At 38.3% G+C, this 18086-nt stretch overlaps 1 protein-coding gene across 1 annotated transcript in view; it reads left to right on the top strand.

Annotated features, from left to right (window-relative positions):
- The window catches only part of LOC109495616 (proline-rich receptor-like protein kinase PERK2), a 315475-nt gene that overhangs the window by 12176 nt on the left and 285213 nt on the right, over positions 1–18086 (top strand). Inside the window, exon 4 of the mRNA XM_023247452.2 lies at positions 12625–12692. The gene's annotated coding sequence lies outside the window, so the exon portion shown is untranslated. The remainder of the gene's footprint in view (positions 1–12624; positions 12693–18086) is intronic.

Below are 18086 nucleotides of genomic sequence, written 5' to 3'. Positions count from 1 at the left end.
ATTAATTTTTTTGGACAAAATTAGAAATTATCCCTAATATCATGATTTTATACACCCATTAAGGATCTAAGTTTAATTTCCTCCTTTAATATTAAAAAAATGTTAATGTTTATTTTTGAGAGAGGGAGAGACAGAGTGTGAGTGGGCAAGGGGTAGAAAGAGACAGACAGACAGAATCTGAAGCAGGCTCCAGGTTTTGAGTTGTCAGCTCAGAACCGGACACAGGGCTCAAACTCATGAACTGTGAGATCGTAACTTGAGCTGAAGTTGGAAACTTAATTGACTGAGCCACCCAGGCGCCCCTTTCCTCTTTTTATTCTTTTTTTTCAACTTTTATTTATTTTTGGGACAGAGAGAGACAGAGCATGAACGGGGGAGGGGCAGAGAGAGAGGGAGACACAGAATCGGAAACAGGCTCCAGGCTCTGAGCCATCAGCCCAGAGCCTGACGCGGGGCTCGAACTCACAGACCGCGAGATCGTGACCTGGCTGAAGTCGGACGCTTAACCGACTGCGCCACCCAGGCGCCCCTCCTCTTTTTATTCTTAACAGAAAACATTTATGGAAAGAAATATCAAAATTTGAGACAAGATTTGAAATCAAATTCATTATAGATTCAACCAAAAGGAAGAACTTTGAGCACCAGAATCCATGAAATGTTATATGGCATTTGGTTTTGGTTTTATCCTTCTAATAAGTATGTGGAGAAACTGGAGAGGTTCCTAAGAAAAACAGGAAAAGATTAATGGGTAGAACATGGGATAGGTAAGGAAAGAACTGTTCTTTCCTTTCCCGAAAAAGGGAAAGCTGACCTTAAAATTCCTGTGTTTGGGGGTGCCTGGATGTCTCAGTCAGTTAAGTGTCCGAGTTCAGCTCAGTTCATGATCTCATGGTCCTAGTTTGAGCCCCACCTCAGTCTCTGTGCTGACAGCTCAGAACTGGATCCCGCTTCAGATTGTCTTGCTTTCTCTCTGCCCTTCCCCCGCTCGTACTCTGTGTCTCCCTCTCTCTCTCTCTATCTCTCTTTCTCTCTCTCAAAAATAAAAATTAAAAATTTTTAAAAGAATAATAAAATGTTTATTAAAAATATACTTGTGTCTGCTCACTTATTAATTCACTAAGCAAATATTTATTGCATGCTTACTGTATACTAGGCACTATGGTAAGTTTTCATCCTATGGGATGGGAAATAGATATAAAAATAAATCATACAAATTATGAAAAGAGCCTAAATGTCCATCAACTGGTGAATGGATAAAGAAGATGTGGTTTATATATACAATAGAATATTGCTTGGCAATGAGAAAGAATGAAATCATGCCATTTGCAGAAACATAGATGGAACTGGAAGGTACTATGCTGAGTGAATAAGTCAGAGAAGGACAGATATCATATATTTTCACTCATATATGGATCTTGAGAAACTGAACAGAAGACCATGGGGGAAGGGAAGGGGAAAAAATAGGGAGGGAGGCAAATCACAAGAGACTCTTAAATACAGAGAACAAACTGAGGGTGGATGAGGGATGGGGGAGAGGGAAAATGGGTGATGGGCATTGAGGCACTTGTTGGGATGAGCACTGGGTGTTGTATGTAAGCCAATTTGACAATAAATTATATTCATAAAAAAATAAATAAATGGCTATAATCACTAATAATGTTAAGTAAGAGAGAGGTTCCAAGTACTATGGGAATCTGGAAGAAGAGCCAGTGAACCTGTGAGGGCAGTGATCAGGGAAATTTCCAGTGGAGGTGGGGTTTGACCTTGAGGGATGAGCATGAATTTTCCTAGTGGATAGGGAAGATAATTTCAGGAAACGTGCAAAATAAAAACAGTGAGGATTTCCCGAGTAGATTACAATGGAGAGGGAAGAAGGCAGGAGTGGACTGGATAACAAAAGAGACAAAGGTAGGCAGGGAGGCAGGTGCCTGGCTATTCTTTAGAATTTGGAGCTGTCTTAAAGGCAATGGGGCATGGCTGAAGATATTAATTTAGGGAGGAAAATTATATTCGTGTTAAAAAAAGCCTTTGTGCGGGGCGCCTGGGTGGCGCAGTCGGTTAAGCGTCCGACTTCAGCCAGGTCACGATCTCGCGGTCCGTGAGTTCGAGCCCCGCGTCAGGCTCTGGGCTGACGGCTCAGAGCCTGGAGCCTGTTTCCGATTCTGTGTCTCCCTCTCTCTCTGCCCCTCCCCCGTTCATGCTCTGTCTCTCTGTGTCCCAAAAATAAATAAAAACGTTGAAAAAGAAAAAGCCTTTGTGGAGGGTTTTCAAAGGAAAAAGCTAATGAGTTCCCCATATCCACAAGTGAAAGAATAACATGAAAAAAGCTGAGATGGGGAGGACTGAATTTTTGCAAGAGAGTATATAGTAAAACAAAGAACCTTGACCTGGTGGGTGATCAGGCAGAGCTTATGAAACCTGGAGATGTTTTATTAAAGGATGGCCATCTTTTACATTTTATGTTTCTGGGTGAGGCAAGAGGTTAGATATGCTTAGAGTTTCTAAAGTGTGTTCTTTAGAAGACTTGTTAATAGATGTTTCATGAATAGAAAACAAAGTTTCACTGCTTTCTAGAAGTTTCTTCTGCATAACTGGATATGACTACTGTAAGACTTTTTTTTTTTTTTTTTTTTTTTACAAACTTTAACATGCTAATGTGCCTTGTGAATCTTTGAGTGAGACATTCAATTTAGGGTTTCCAAACTTAATTGATCACGGGATCCCTTACATGGAGTGCTTATGTCCTATTCTGAGGAGCACATTTAGTAAAATACTGAAACGGATGCCTTTGATTCTCTTAACCAACTCTAAGATTTTCCCCTTAGGTTCTGAAATCCTAAAAAGTATTTAAAACTTGGAATTACTTTTTTATAGTATTTATTCATTGCAAGTGAGTTATCTTAGAGTTCTCAAGCAAGTCTGCCAATATTAAATAACAACTAGGCAATGATTAGCATTTAGTGTCCTTAAGTTAAGGTTGGATAAATCAGATAAAATGTGAACATTTTTGTTGGCCTTAAACATAAATTCAACTAGAATCCTATGGACCAACTTAGTAGACAATCTGGGAAAGCAAAGGTTTCATCTTAAAGAATTAAAATAGAAAATAGAAAATCTGTTCCTTATCTTCCCACCTGAAGTTATTACCTGATACAACTCAAAACTCACAATGAGAGTTAGAATTCTAGTTTGTTTAAACAAAGAGAGATGGAACTTTTGAGTCACCTAATGCACATTACCATTGGGAACGTGACATTAGGTTACCAGACAGAAGATTAGGGGTGTTTAGAGAAATCTCTCAAGAATAGTTAGATTTTCTAGTGATTTAATTTAATCCTGGGATTGCAAATAGATTTCAATTTAAATGTCAATTCCAATTAGTTGACTGTGTTGCTTGCAGTGTTGGACTGTAAAGAATCAAGACTAAATCTCAATGCAGTGGAACAAGTGTGGCAATTGATGAGAAGTATCTATTTGCCTTCTGTGGGGAATAAGAGTGAAGCTCCCAATCCTTGGTTGCCATCTCCCTATTAAGTTATACCTGGAGGTATGTTAGGTCACAAAGGGAGCTGTTGAACTGGATTGGTTCAGAAACAACTATTTGATGGGGTGCCTGGGTGGCTCAGTCTGTTGAGCGTCTGACTTCGGCTCAGGTCATGATCTCGCGGTCTGTGAGTTCGAGCCCCGCGTCGGGCTTTGTGCTGACAGCTCAGAGCCCAGAGCCTGCTTCAGATTCTGTGTCTCCCTCTCTCTCTCCCCCTCCCCTGCTCATGCTCTGTCTCTCTCTGTCTCAAAAATAAATAAAACATTAAAAAAAAAAAAGAAACAACTATTTGAGAAATACAGGTCATTAAAAAATGATTCAGAAGACCTTATCAAATCACTTTGTGTATAGCCACATAGGTGTGAAAGGGAATCATATGACACTGATTTGAGTTAGAAATGTGAACTTTTCGGAAATGTGGTCCAATACCAGACCCCATAGGAAGAGGTCCTTGACAAAGAAGTGTACAAATCTTTTAGCATATGGAGGTGTAATTCCTGTTAGGAAACTACATAGTTGGTCTTTTCTGTGAGTACATCAAGTTCATGTTCATTATTATCTGTTTTGCCATGTGGCACTGTAAATCCTTAAAGGAATTCTAAATATAAAGAGGAAAGAAAATGGGGCCTCTGTTACTCACAGGGATCCCAAAGTCCCTTCAATGGGTGACACTCAAATCAAGGGATACTCAAATCAAGGAAAATAGTGACGTGTCCTTGTTGACCACGCTGCATCCAGACAAATCCCAGTCCACAGCTCTTGGTGGGGCTTGTCCCGTTGGTGGATGAGCTGCTGCCCAAGTCTGGTGACGCACCTGGTGAGTCAGGGACCGTGACAACTTCATACCCAGCTTCCTGCCCAAACCTGAGCCAATTTTGTTTCTTAGCCAAACAACATACAAAACAACTTGAGGAAAATATAAAGTTATGCTCTTCCAAGACAGTCTGTTTCCAGTAGTGTCTGGTCTGTGGCTAAAATTCTAGACTTGAAATTAGGGGAGCTCAGAACTGTTGACAATTCTGCTTCCCCAGGCCTCTATTTCCTCATATCTGCAATTGAGAAGAGGGGGAATCTAGGGGGAGGCTAGAACAGTGCCTGGAAATTTATTTGATCTTATTTATTTATTTATTTATTTATTTATTTATTTATTTATTTATTTTAATTCAGTATAGTTAACATACAGTGTTATATTGGTTTCAGGTGTACAATATAGTGATTCCACAATTCTATACATTACTCGGTGCTCATTGTGATAAGTGTATTTTGTTTTTATTAAGTAAACTCTACCCTCAATGTGGGGCTCAAACTCAGAACCTGGAGATCAAGAGTCGCATGCTCTACAGACTGAGCTAGGCAGGTGCCCCTATAGGTGAACTCTTAATCCTCATCATTTATTACATCCATCCCCCCACTCACCTCCCCTCTGGTAACCATCTCCTTGTTCTTATAGTTAAAAGCCTATTTTTGGTTGTCTCTTTTTTTCTTTGTTGATTTGTTTTTTTCTTAAATTCCATATATGAGTGAAATCCCATTGTCTTTCTCTGACTTTTTTCACTTCAACATTAGATTTTTAAATCCATCTATGTTATTGCAAATAGCAAGATTTCATTCTTTTTTATAGCTGAGTAATATCTCATTGTGTGTGTGTGTGTGTGTGTGTGTGTGTGTGTGTGTGTGTGTGTATCATATCTTCTTTATCCATTCATCTATGGATGGACACTTGGGCTGCTTCCATAATTTGGCTATTGTGAATAACGCTGCAATAAACACAGGGGTGCATATACCCTTTTGAATTAGTGTTTTGTATTCTTTGGGTAAATACCCAGTAGTGGAATTACTGGATCATATAGTATTTGTATTTTTAATTTTTTGAGGAAACTTCATACTGTCTTCCACAGTGGCTGCACCAGTTTGCATTCCCACCAACAGTGCATGAGTGTTTCTTCTTCTCCACATCCTCACCAACACTTGTTCTTCCTTGTATTTTTTTATTTTAGCCATGCTGACAGTTGTGAGATGATATCTCACTGTGGTTTTGATTTGCATTTCTCTAATGATTAGTGATGTAAGCATCTTTTCATGTGTCTGTTGGCCATCTGTATGTGTTCTTTGGAGAAATGTCTATTTATGTCTTCTGCCCATTTTTAAATTGGGTTACTTATTTTTGTTTTTGTTTTGGCGTTGAGTTATATAAGTTCTTTATATATTTTGGATACTAACTCTACTGGATGTGTCATTTGCAAGTATCCTCTTCCATCTCCCATTCAGTAGATTGTCTTTTTGTTTTGTTGATTGTTTTCTTTGCTGTGCAGAAGCTTTTTTTTTCTTAATGTTGCCCCAATAGTTTAGTTTTTGTTTTTGTGTCCCTTACCTCAGGAGACATATCTAGAAAATGTTGCTAAGGCCAATGTTAGAGAAATTACTGCCTGTGTTCTCTTCTAGGATTTTGATGGTTTCCTGTCTCACATTTAGGTCTGTAACCCATTTTGAGTTTGCTTTTGTGTATCGTATAAGAACGTGGTCCAGTTTCATTCTTTTTGCAGGTAGCTCCCCAGTTTCCCCAGCACTATTTGTTAAAGAGACTGTCTTTTTCCCATTGCATATTTTTGAGTGCCTGGCAACTTAGTGGTCCCCAATAGACACTGAATGAATGAATGAAAGAAGGGAAATGTCTGCCTTTGGTTACTGAGTCGTTTTTGGCAAGGTGAAAATGAAAGGCTTTGAATAGTTTCAGCATCCCCTTGAACATAATGATTGGCTTTGTGGACTCTTCATCTTGCCCCCTTTTTGCAAACTACATTAGCAAACAGAGAGCACAGGCTAGGATTCCTGCCCTTACTGAAGTTACATTTGAGTTTGGGTGTTGAAATGCAGTAAGGTTAAGTGGCAGGTGTCACTCATGTTTCTCTAGTCCTATTTCTTTTTTTTTTTTTAATTTTTTATTAACATTTATTGATTTTTTGAGAGTCAGAGAGAGACAGAACACGAGCACGGGAGGTGCAGAGACAGGGAGACATAGAATCAGAAGCAGGCTCCAGGCTCTGAGCTGTCAGCACAGAGCCCGACGCGGGGCTCGAACTCACAAACCGTGAGATCATGACCCGAGCCGAGGTCGGTCGCTTAACCGACTGAGCCACCCAGGCGCCCCTCTCTAGTCCTATTTCTATTACACATCTTCTTACAGGTTTCTCAAAATTTCCTTGCAATTATAGGTATATCTGAGCATAGAACTCAGGCCTGCAGGAAACAAGCAGCTGTCAGCGTGGGATCTGCTAATTTACTTTCAGAACATAAATGTGTGTATATAATTACTTGCTCCTTCCCTTCCGTGGAGCCCTCTGGAGCCAGAGCTCAAGGACAATGAGGTCTTCAATGTTTGCTGATAGATCAAGGCCAAGGAATTCAGCTTATATTGTGTGAAACTTCAGGGCAGCAGGAGCACAGCTACTCTGAAAGAAGAAAATATGATGTCTCCTGAGAGAGTTTCAATATGTTGGATTTATTTTTATGTCATTTTCACTGGCTGTTTAAAAAGCCAGATCATACCAATCATTTCAATATATTGAAAACATGTGTAGTTAAAAAAAAATGTTTCCTGAAGGAAAACTGTATCAATGATAGAGCCTCTCAGTTTTTGTTTTTCATGGCAAGTTCAACACTATGAACAAGTTCTGTGAGAGTGAAAATGCAGATAGAACTTTCCTCCCAATTGTTTATTCCTAACGGTAAGTCCCTGTAGGGCAGCCCAGCTAGGTGTTAGCTCTTAGCTCCCTCTTGGTGGTGTGTGTTGTGTGTGGGGGTACTCTGTGAGATACTGTAGCCCCTTGTTGAGCCATTACAGACAGGGGGTCATGAATCTGAGCCACACAGACACGTATCCTGACCCCAAGGGAGGAGGACCTCGGCAGGACATCAGTGTGCTTGTAATTAATTCACAGGTGAATGATTCAGATTTCACATTTCAAATTTGCATTTATACTAGTGAAGCAAAGAATCCTTTGTAAAACACTAACTCGGAGGGCTTCCTTACCTCTTGCCTGGGTTGTTGTCATTGTGTCCTAACTGGTATATCTGCTTCTGTTCTCAGGGGACTTGAACACTGATTAGAATCACCAGGTAAAATACAGAAAGCCCTGTTAAATGTGAATTCCAGATAAGCAAAATAATTTTTTTTTGGTGTAAGTTTGTCTCAAAAGGTTTAGTCAATTTTGCCCCCAAATATTACATGGGATCACTTAACATATGATGGACCAACTTATCATGAAATCTATTACAGTTTTTTTTTTTTAATCTATCAGTGCCTACCACTTCCAAATCTGTGTCCAGCCTTATCATGTGCGCTAAACTGAGTATCTCCATTGTGATGGCTTGCAGGTAGCATGTTGAAATCTAAACTCATTATCTTCCCTGCCCATAATCTCAATTTCAGCCATCCATCCCGTTGCTGAACTGCTCTGGACCATTCATTTGCCCTTAAAACCATTAGGTGGGTCCACAAGCCCTCTCACAGGCCTCTTTGTTTCTCTCTCTACTCTAGTCTCAGCAATCAGTGATACCTTTAAAAAGATTATAGCATATTCCCTCTACTGCTTTCTCTCTCTATTTTTTTTATGTCTTTCCTTTTAATCAAGTGACTTTCAAAGTTTGGACAATCTCACATACACACACACACACACACACACACACATGCACACACACACACACACGGCTATATGAAGTACAGAATCAAAAGTTCCTTGTAACTATACTTACCCTTAAAACCTTAGGGGCATTCATAAAACCTGATTTTTTTCTATTCTATTTCATTTTTTTAAAAATTGCAATCTGGTGACCCCCTGAATTGATGAATCATGACCTGTGGCTTTAAAAAAACCACTACTGATTCTATTTTATACATAACGATCTGACAGTCATTATAAAACATTGAGCAGATTGTGACACTCCCCTGCTTAAAATCTTTCAATAATTTTCCATGCATTAGCCTTAAGAGAAAGTAGAAGATATGCTCACTGTGGCATTAAAAGCCTCTTTTCTCTCATCAGCTGGTCCTCTTGTTTGAAGAGCACTCCTCCCTTTTACCTAGTGCTAATGCCCACAATAAACAAGTTCTGCAGGCTCAAATGCCATTTCTTTAGGAGGCTTTCACTGACCTTTTAACCTGGGTGAATCCCTTTCCTAGATGGTCTTCCATATTTAATACTTTCATAGCAGAACCAACCTTTATGAGTATTGGTCAGTCCCTCAATTGCTCAAAATCCTTCAGAGGCTCTTCATTTCATTCAGACTAAAATCTAAAGTCCTTCCAGTGGCCTACACAAACCAACATGATCTTTCCTCCCACCTCTTTGACCTTATCTCCTACTATGCTTTCTCCTTATTGACTCTGCTCCAGCCATTCTGGCATCATGATCATTATTCCAGGTTGGCCAGGTATCCTCCTACCTCAGGACCTTTGCATTTGCTGTTATTTCTACTTGGAACACAACACACCCTACAATATTTACTGGACACTCTCTCATTTCTACCAGTTTTCTCAAATGATACATTGTCAGTGAGGCCTTCTACAGTCACTATATTTAAAATTGCATCCCCTATTCTGGCACTCGATTTTCTTCTTTATTTTGTATTAATTTATTTTATTTATTATATATCTCTCTCTGCAAGTATGTAAACTGTAAGATGATAGGGATTTGTTTTTCATTGCTAAAATCCCAGCACCTAGAATAGTATTTAGTTTATGTAGGTGCTCAGTAAATTTATTTGTTGAATGAGTGAGTCAGTAGGTAACTCCTGTGTATCCATTGGTTGTTGTTGTGTATCCACTTTCAAATCATTGTTTTCTTACAGGAGGATATACCTGTTCTGTTCACCAGTTGTACCCAGCTTATTGCCTGGCACATATTAGAGTCTCAAAAAATGATTTCCTGAATTAAATTCATTTACATTGAGAGTGATAACAATAGAGAGAGAATAGTGTGTGCCACTTTAAGAATAGTTACATTTGTATTCATAGTGTTTATAACTGGACATTACAGCTCTGTACACAATCCTTAGAAGAGAAAACTATTAGTACAATGTATTCACTTTTTTTTGCTGGAAGGAACATTAGCCTTATACTGTTTGCAAACACCAAAAAATTTGAGGAGCATTTTATAGGAGAACATGGTAGAAAAAGAAGTTTGCTGACTTCAAAGCAGTGGCACGTACACAGTCCCCCTTTGCTGTAATCATAATCAAATAGAACATAGGTCCACAGTTCCTCGCTGAAAACCTTTAGGACCAGCTGGATTCAGGACTCATGTTATCCCCCCACCCCAGGTCTCAGAAGGTGGATGTGCTCATTCATTACATACACAGCAGACTCTGGGGCAGTGCCCCATAATTAACCATGTCAATACTTCTGTAGAGAAAAGTACAGTTGGCCTTTGAACAACACGGGTGTAAACTGCATGAGTCCACTTAAATGTGGATTTTTTTTGGATATATACATTATTGTAAATCTATTTTCTCTACCTTATGATTTTCTTTTTTATTAAAAAAATTGTTTTTAATATTTATTTGTTTTTGAGAGAGAAAGAGCATGAGTGGGGAAGGGTCAGAGAGAGAGGGAGACAGAATGTGAAGCAGGCTCCAGGCTCTGAGCTGTCAGCACAGAGCCTGATGTGGGTGGGGTTTGAACCCATGAACCGTGACATCATGACCTGAGCTGAAGTCAGACGCTTAACCCACTGAGCCACCCAGGCACCCCTACCTTATGATTTTCTTAATTATATTTTCTTCAGTTTGATTTATTGTAAAAATACAGCATATAATACATATGACATACAAGATAATGTGTTAATCGACTATTTATGTTATCAGTAAGGCTTCTGGTCAACAGAACTGTTAGTAGTTAGATTTGGAGGGAGTCAAAAGTTATACACAGATTTTCCACTGTGTAGGGATTGGCATCTTAACCCCTCATGTTGGTTGAGGGTCAATTGTAGGACTAGTGACACTTGGTAAGGTAAAGACAACAAATAGCCTACATCCATTCCATTCTAGTTTTTCCACGGAAATGAGCTTTGATGCCAAAAGAGTGTAAAAACCTTGGTTTTCAGAGCTTTTGAGTTGTTCTTTTGGCTTCGGGGTATTATTTATTGTTGCTGGGTGGTAACACTGTGTGCTGCATGACCAGAGGGCTGTTGGCCTCAAGAAAGTTCCTGTTCCTTTCTCAGTTTCAATGCTAGTGATAGAACAAGTGATACATGATTCTGATTGAATGGCAATTCAGTGTCATCCAATAACCCAATTGTCTAATATTGAATGAATTAATCTATAATAATTCAAGTAAATAGACGCAGGAAGAAAAATGTCCTGTTGCATTCAATATCCCAGAACCATGACTACAAGAATGTAGTCCCATCATTAGTTATGAAACAAACAAACAAACAAACAAACAAACAAACAAGGTTTTGATTTGATTGCCTCTAGAGTTTGAAATCCTTAAGGCAGAAGCTCTCAAAGGTCGGTATTCAGACTCTGTAGTAGGAGTCAGCAAATGTTTTCCATAAAGGGACAGACAGCAATATTTTTGACTTTGCAGGCTACATATCTTCCCTGTCTGTGTGCATATTCTCAACACCTCCTCTGACTCACCACCTCTATTACCTGCCCAGAGAAGACTGCCTGACTTTGGCCCTGTTATCATGTTTGGATAAAACTGTCAGAAGAAAATCCTGTTGGCATTCAGCATTTGGATTAATAAAGTGTTTTGTAGGAGTTAGCCTTGATCACATAACCACTTTTCTCCAGTAGACGATAACCAAATCATTTCTTGCTTGTGAGAAAGTAGCTTCTCAATGAAAGGGCATTTTTCAGAGGAGATTCACCTCCAGCAGGAGGTGGCCCAAATGAAGATCGTGCTGCCATTGAAAGGCTGGCAGATGTCATAATCTGCCTTGTGAGTTCTAGGTATTTTTTTCTAGGACACTGTTTGGGTATCCCTAGCTGGATCCGTATCATCTAACTAAACAAATGTCTGACTTTTCACTTATTAAAATTTAACTGCCATGGGGCACCTGGGTGGCTCAGTTGGTTGAGCGCCCGACTTCAGCTCAGGTCATGATTTCACGGTTCGTGGGGTTTGAGCTCCACATCGGGCTCGCTGCTGTCAGTGCAGAGCCTGCTTTGGATCCTCTGTCTCACTCTCTCTGCCCCTCCTCACTCATGCTCTCTCTGAAAAATAAAAATATAAGTAAATATTTTTAAAAAAAAACCCAGAAACTTCCAGCCTGGGATATGATGATGATGATGATGATGACAATTAAAAGGTGCTTTTTAACACCTAAGCATTTTACATCTATTCTTTTGAATAGTCAGTATCACATCCCTTGTAGTAAGTACTATTAAGAAACCAAGACTTAGATCAAATGTTTTGTCCACGGTCAGCCAGTTAGTGTCAGAGCTGAGTTTCTAACCCTGTGTCAGGGTCTGTGCTGACAGCTCAGAGCCTGGAGCCTGCTTCCGATTCTTTCTCTCTCTCTGCTCCTCCCCCACTCATTCTCTTTCTCTCTCTCTCTCAAAAATAAATAAACATTAAAAAAATTTTTTAATTGTTTTTGTGTATAGTATAATGGATGCCGTTCTTTTTGTCTGAAGAATGGTGACATGGACATTTCTTTTTTAGGGATACTGGCTTCTTTTTAGCATAATCTGGCAGGTTGTTGAGTTTTTCAAATTTGGTTTTTAAAAAGTCAGCTTGAATTTTGTCACAAAGATGTTATTTCCAAGGGAGAATTAAAACCTTTGTGACATTTTTCCATTTAAGTAATTAAGATGGTTTTAATAAGGTTTGAACCTTCCCTAATATGCATGGAAAACAGTGAAGAAATAGAAAAAATTAGTTAATTTAGCACCTATGGTATGACTAACAGTCTTTTCTCAATTAACTTATGATGAAAGGCTTTACATTTCTTGTTCCCCAGGTTTTCTGTATCTAGAGGAGCAATATCAGGGGATTATTTTAAGCTCATTGAAGGCTTTAGGAGTCTGCATTTTATCAGGAGTGCATAGGCTAAGGGCTGTTTTTCTCATTACAGGAGTGAAGCCTGACTGAACCTAGAAAGGCAATAAACCTTCCTTTGGAGACTTTCTCCTAAGAGAGGAGGTAAGAGGCTGTATCACAAAGGTAATGCAGTAATAAATACCCTGATGGAGAAAATGATGAAAGAGAAAGAAAGAGCATCTATGTTCCTTATGTCTTTTGTGTCAAATACTGGGAACTCCGGGTATCAAAACCGACAGAAAAGTATTTTCTAACCAAGCCTCCTCCAGAGGCAACTATTTTAAGCTCTGCTGCTAATTTCTATTCTTGATTTATCAATTCTGGGCGATATGTACTGACTCCATGCTGTAAAGAATGGGAAGAATTCTCATAGAAACTTCTACCTAAATTACTGTCTTTGACTCCTGATAGTTGTTACCTCTAACAGTATATTCAGTTTAGTGGTTGCCTTCATTGAGTAGACAATATAGACGGCCTCTATTTTCTGACTGATTTTTAGACGTACCTATTGACTCCAGCTATGAAAGTTGAGGAAATTAGCATAGGTATCCGCCATTCTACTCTTTTCCTTAGTTGTGTTTTTATTTTTATATTGCCATGGCTTATAACATTCATATTTAAAACATGCTTCCTCGTCTTCTAGCAGCTCTATCAGCTCCCGATTGCCCTCAGGATAAAGTCCAAATTTTCTACTAGAAATAAAATCCGTAACTACCTGGCCCATCTTATCTCCCTGGCCTAATCTGCAGCTTGGGAGTTCTCACTGTCTTTATTACACCGTGGCTTTTTGTCTTGCTGGGACTTTGCACACGTGTTAACTCTTAACTCTGGAAATCCGGCTCCTTTTCTTCCTGGTAAATTCTTGCTCATGCTTCAAGACCCAGTTCCCATATACCCTTCTATGGAAGCCTTCTGGACTCCCAGTTTCTTGGGTGGTCAACTCCATGGACTCCCGCAGTCCTCTTCCTACCTCGATTATAGGACTTGGATGTTAAACTATGATTTCAGCTTTATGCATCTGCGTCCTCTCCTTACAGGTTAACATTAGATTGGGCATTCCATTTCTGTGTCCTTAGCATTCAGTGTAGCATCTTTACACTGAATGAATGAATGAAAGAATGAATAAATGGATGAGAAAAAGCCTTCAAAAGAAGTTCTAATCCCAAACAATGCATTCAGGGTTTTCTTTCCTAAATCGATTTTAGTCAGCAAAATTTACAGTGGTTCTTTCCTGGTCTGTTTTATATTTTTCTTTACTTTGAATACTTTATTTACATTCTTATGGGGGGAATAATTGAAGGAGAAAATAATTTCTGCTGATTGCTGGTAAATACTCACCTTTGCTGCATTGAGCTCAAAAGCGAGGAAGGAAAAGAGAAGCTTATACACCAATACTATTTTAGAAATTCAAATTACCGAACAAAGAGAGAGTAAAATTACTTTGAAAGATATTTACTTATTTTCCAAGCCACTAGTATTTGATTTATCTATTTATTTTTTTTTGTATTTCTTTAAATTTTAATTCCAGTATAGTTAATATATAGTTATATTAGTTTCAGGTGTTAAAATATAGTGATTCAACAATTCTATACATTACTCAGTGCTCAGCGTGATATGTGTACTCTTAAATCCCCATCACTTATTTCACCCATCCCGCCACCTACCTCCCCTCTGGTAACCATCAGTTTGTTCTCTATAGTTAAGGGTCTGTTTTTTGGTTTTTCTCTCTTTTTTTAAATTTGTTAATTTGTTTTGCTTCTTAAATTCCATATACAAGTGATATCATATGGTATTTTTCTTTCTCTGACTGACTTATTTCACTTACCATTATATTCTCTAGGTCCATCTATGTTGTTGCAAATGGCAAGATTTCATTCTTTTTTATGGCTGAGTAATATCTCATTATACATATTATATGTATTATGTATATATAATACATATGTATATATGTACATATGTATATATGTACATATGTATATATGTACATATATAATACATAATACATAATACAATGTATATATATATTATATATAATATGTATGTGATGAGATAAATCTTCTTTATCCATTCATCTATGGATAGACACTTGGGCTCCTTCCATAATTTGGCTATCGTGAATAACGCTGCAATAAACACAGGGGTGCATATATCCTTTTGAATTAGTGTTTTGTATGCTTTGGGTAAATACCCAGTAATGGAATTATTGGATCATATGGTATTTATATTTTTAATTTTTTGAAGGACCTTCCATACCGTTTTCCACAGTGGCTGCACCAGTTTGCATTCCCACCAACAGTACACAAGTGTTTCTTCTTCTCCACATCCTCACCAACACTTGTTGTTCCTTGTATTTTTTATTTTAACCATTCTGACGGATATGAGGTGATACTTCATTGTAGTTTTGATTTGCATTTCCCTGAGTGATGTTGAGCATCTTTTCATGTGTCTGTTGGCCATCTGGATGTATTCTTTGGAGAAATGTCTATTCATATCTTCTACCCATTTTTAAATAGGATTATTTGGGTTTTTTTTTTAAATGTTGAATTGTATAAGTTATATCTTTATTTTGTTTTTTTGTGTTGTTTAAATTTTTTAATGTTTATTTCTGAGAGACAGAGAGACAGAGCATCGGGGGAGGGGCAGAGAGACAGGGAGACACAGAATCCAAAGCAGGCTCCAGTCTCCGAGCTGCCAGCACAGAGCCCAACATGGGGCTCAAACTCACTGACTGTGAGATCACGACCTGGGCTGAGGTCAGATGCTTAACTAACTGAGCCACCCAGGTGCCCCAAGTTGTTTCTTTATTTTGGATACTAACCCATTACTGAATACGTCATTAGCAAATATCTTCTCCCATTCAGTAGATTGTCTTTTTGTTTTGTTGGTTGTTCCTTTGCTGTGCAGAAGCTTTTTTATCTTGATGTAGTCCCAATAGTTTATTTTTGCTTTTGTTTTCCTTGCCTCAAGAGACAGATCTAGAAAAATGTTGCTGTGGCCGATGTCAGAGAATTTACTACCTGTGCCCTTTTGTAGGATTTTTATGGTTTCAGGTCTCACATTTAGGTTCTTGATGCATTCTGGGTTTCTTTTTGTGTATGGTGTAAGAAAGCGGTCCAGTTTCATTCTTTTGCAGTTAGCTTTCCAGTTTTTGAACATCATTTGTTGAACAGACTGTCTTTTTCTCATTACATATTTATTCCTCCTTTGTTGAAGATTGACCATATAATCATGGGTTCATTTCTAGGCTCTGTTCCGTTCTATTGATCTATGTTTCTATCACTGTGCAAGTACCATACTGTTTTGATTACTACAGCTTTATAGTATATCTTGAAATCTGGGATAGTGATACCTCAAGTTTTGTTCTTCTTTTTCAAGATTGCTTTGGGCATTTGGGGTCTTCTGTGGGTCCATACAAATTTTAGGATTATTTGTTCTAGTTCTGTGAAAAATGCTGTTGGTATTTTGATAGGGATTATATTAAATCTGTAGATTTGCTCTGGATAGTATGGACATTATAGTGATATTTGTTCTTCCAATCCATGAGCATGGAATGTCTTTCCATTTCTTTGTGTCTTTTTCAATTTCTTTAATCAATGTTTTATAGTTTTCAGAGTACAGATCTTTAACCTCCTTGGTTAAGTTTAGTCCTACGTATTTTATTATTTTTATTGAAACCATAAATGGGATTATTCTCTTAATTCTCTTTCTGCTACTCCTTTATTAGCTTATAGAAATGCAATGGGCTTCTGTATATTGATTTTGTATCCTGCGACGTTACTGAATTCATTTATCAGTTCTAGTAGATTTTGGTGGAGTCTTTAGGGTTTTCTATATATAGTGTCATGTCACCTGAAAATAGTGAGTTTTACTTCTTCCTTACCAATTTGGATGCCTATTATTTCTTTTTGTTTACTGATTGCTGTGGTAGGACTTCCAGTATTACGTTGAATGAAAGTGGTGAAAGTGGACTTCCTTGTTTTTGATCTTAGGGGAAAAGCTCTCAGTTTTTCACCATAGAATATAATGTTAGCTGTGGGTTTTCATATATGGCCTTTATAATGTTGAGATATATTCCCTCTAAACCTACTTCATTGAGGGTTTTTATCATGAATGGATGTTGTACTTTGCCAAATGCTATTTGTGCATCTTGAACAGGTATCTATTATCAAGTATTCTAAATGAAAATAATTTGTTTTTTATTTTCACTTTTTTTTTAGTCTACTGAGTCAATTTTTTTAAGAGTTACGAAATATACGTTTGAGAAGGAAACCATTTCCCAGAAATAGTATTTATTTAAAGCAATTCCTTAGAAAGTTCTGTAACTGCATGATCTACTTTGAGTAAACACTGCATGAGGCCCCAGGTTCTGTTGAATTGGCATAATTGCAGTTCTCTGTTGACTAAAATCAGCCCACATGTTGATCCTCATACACTTGTTAGATTTGTTATGCTCTTAAATCCTACTGATGTAAAATTGATTCATAGGTTAAAAGCTGCTAATGAATTGAACACCCAGATATAATTCTGTGTGGCCTGAGATGGGTAGGTAGGGCGCCTGGGTGGCTCAGTTGGTTGAGCATCCAACTCTCGATTTAGGCTCAGGTCATGATCTCATGGTTCATGGGATCAAGCCCCATGTCAGGCTCTGCACTGACCATGCAGAGCCCGCTTGGGATTCTCTCTCTTCCTTTCTCTTTCTGCCCCTGCTCCTCTCTCAAAAATAAATAAATAAACTAGGGGCACCTGGGTGGCTCAGTCAGTTAAGCATCCAACTCTCAATTTCAGCTCAGGCCATGATCTCACAGTTCCTGAGATTGAGCCCCACATCAGACTCTACGCTGACAGCATAGAGCCTGGTTGGGATTCTCTCTCTCTCTCAAAAATAAACTTATAAAGGGGGTATTACATGAATCGCTTTATAAAAAGAAGAGTGAAGTGGTAAAGATCTAGAGTCTCTCTGATTAGAATCCTGGCTCTCTAAGGGCACTTGGGTGGCTCAGTCAGTTAAGCGTCTGACTCTTGACTTCAGCTCAGGTCATGATCTTGTGGTTTGTGAGTTTGAGCCCCACATCGGGCTCTGTGCTGGCAGTGCAAATTCCGCTTGGGATTCTGTCTCCCTCTGTGTCTGTCCCTTCCTTGCTTGCTTTCTATATCTTTCTGAAAGAAAGAAAGAAAGAAAGAGAGAAAGAAAGAAAGAAAGAAAGAAAGAAAGAAAGAAAGAAAGAAAGAAAAGAAAAGAATAGAATCCTGGATCTCTATTGCTTTCTACATACATGACCTAGAGAAAGTTACACAAATTCCGCTTGGGATTCTGTCTCCCTCTGTCTGTCCCTTCCTTGCTTGCTTTCTATATCTTTCTCAAAGCTAGAAAGAAAGAAAGAAAGAAAGAAAGAAAGAAAGAAAGAAAGAAAGAAAGAAAGAAAGAAAGAAAAGAAAGAAAGAAAGAAAGAAAGAAAGAAAGAAAGAAAGAAAGAAAGAAAGAAAAGAAAGAAAAGA

Source organism: Felis catus, chromosome F1 (genome assembly GCF_018350175.1).
Source record: "Felis catus isolate Fca126 chromosome F1, F.catus_Fca126_mat1.0, whole genome shotgun sequence".
NCBI lineage: Eukaryota > Metazoa > Chordata > Mammalia > Carnivora > Felidae > Felis > Felis catus.
Note: the sequence above shows the minus strand (reverse complement) of the source record. Positions and strands in the feature narration are given on the sequence as shown.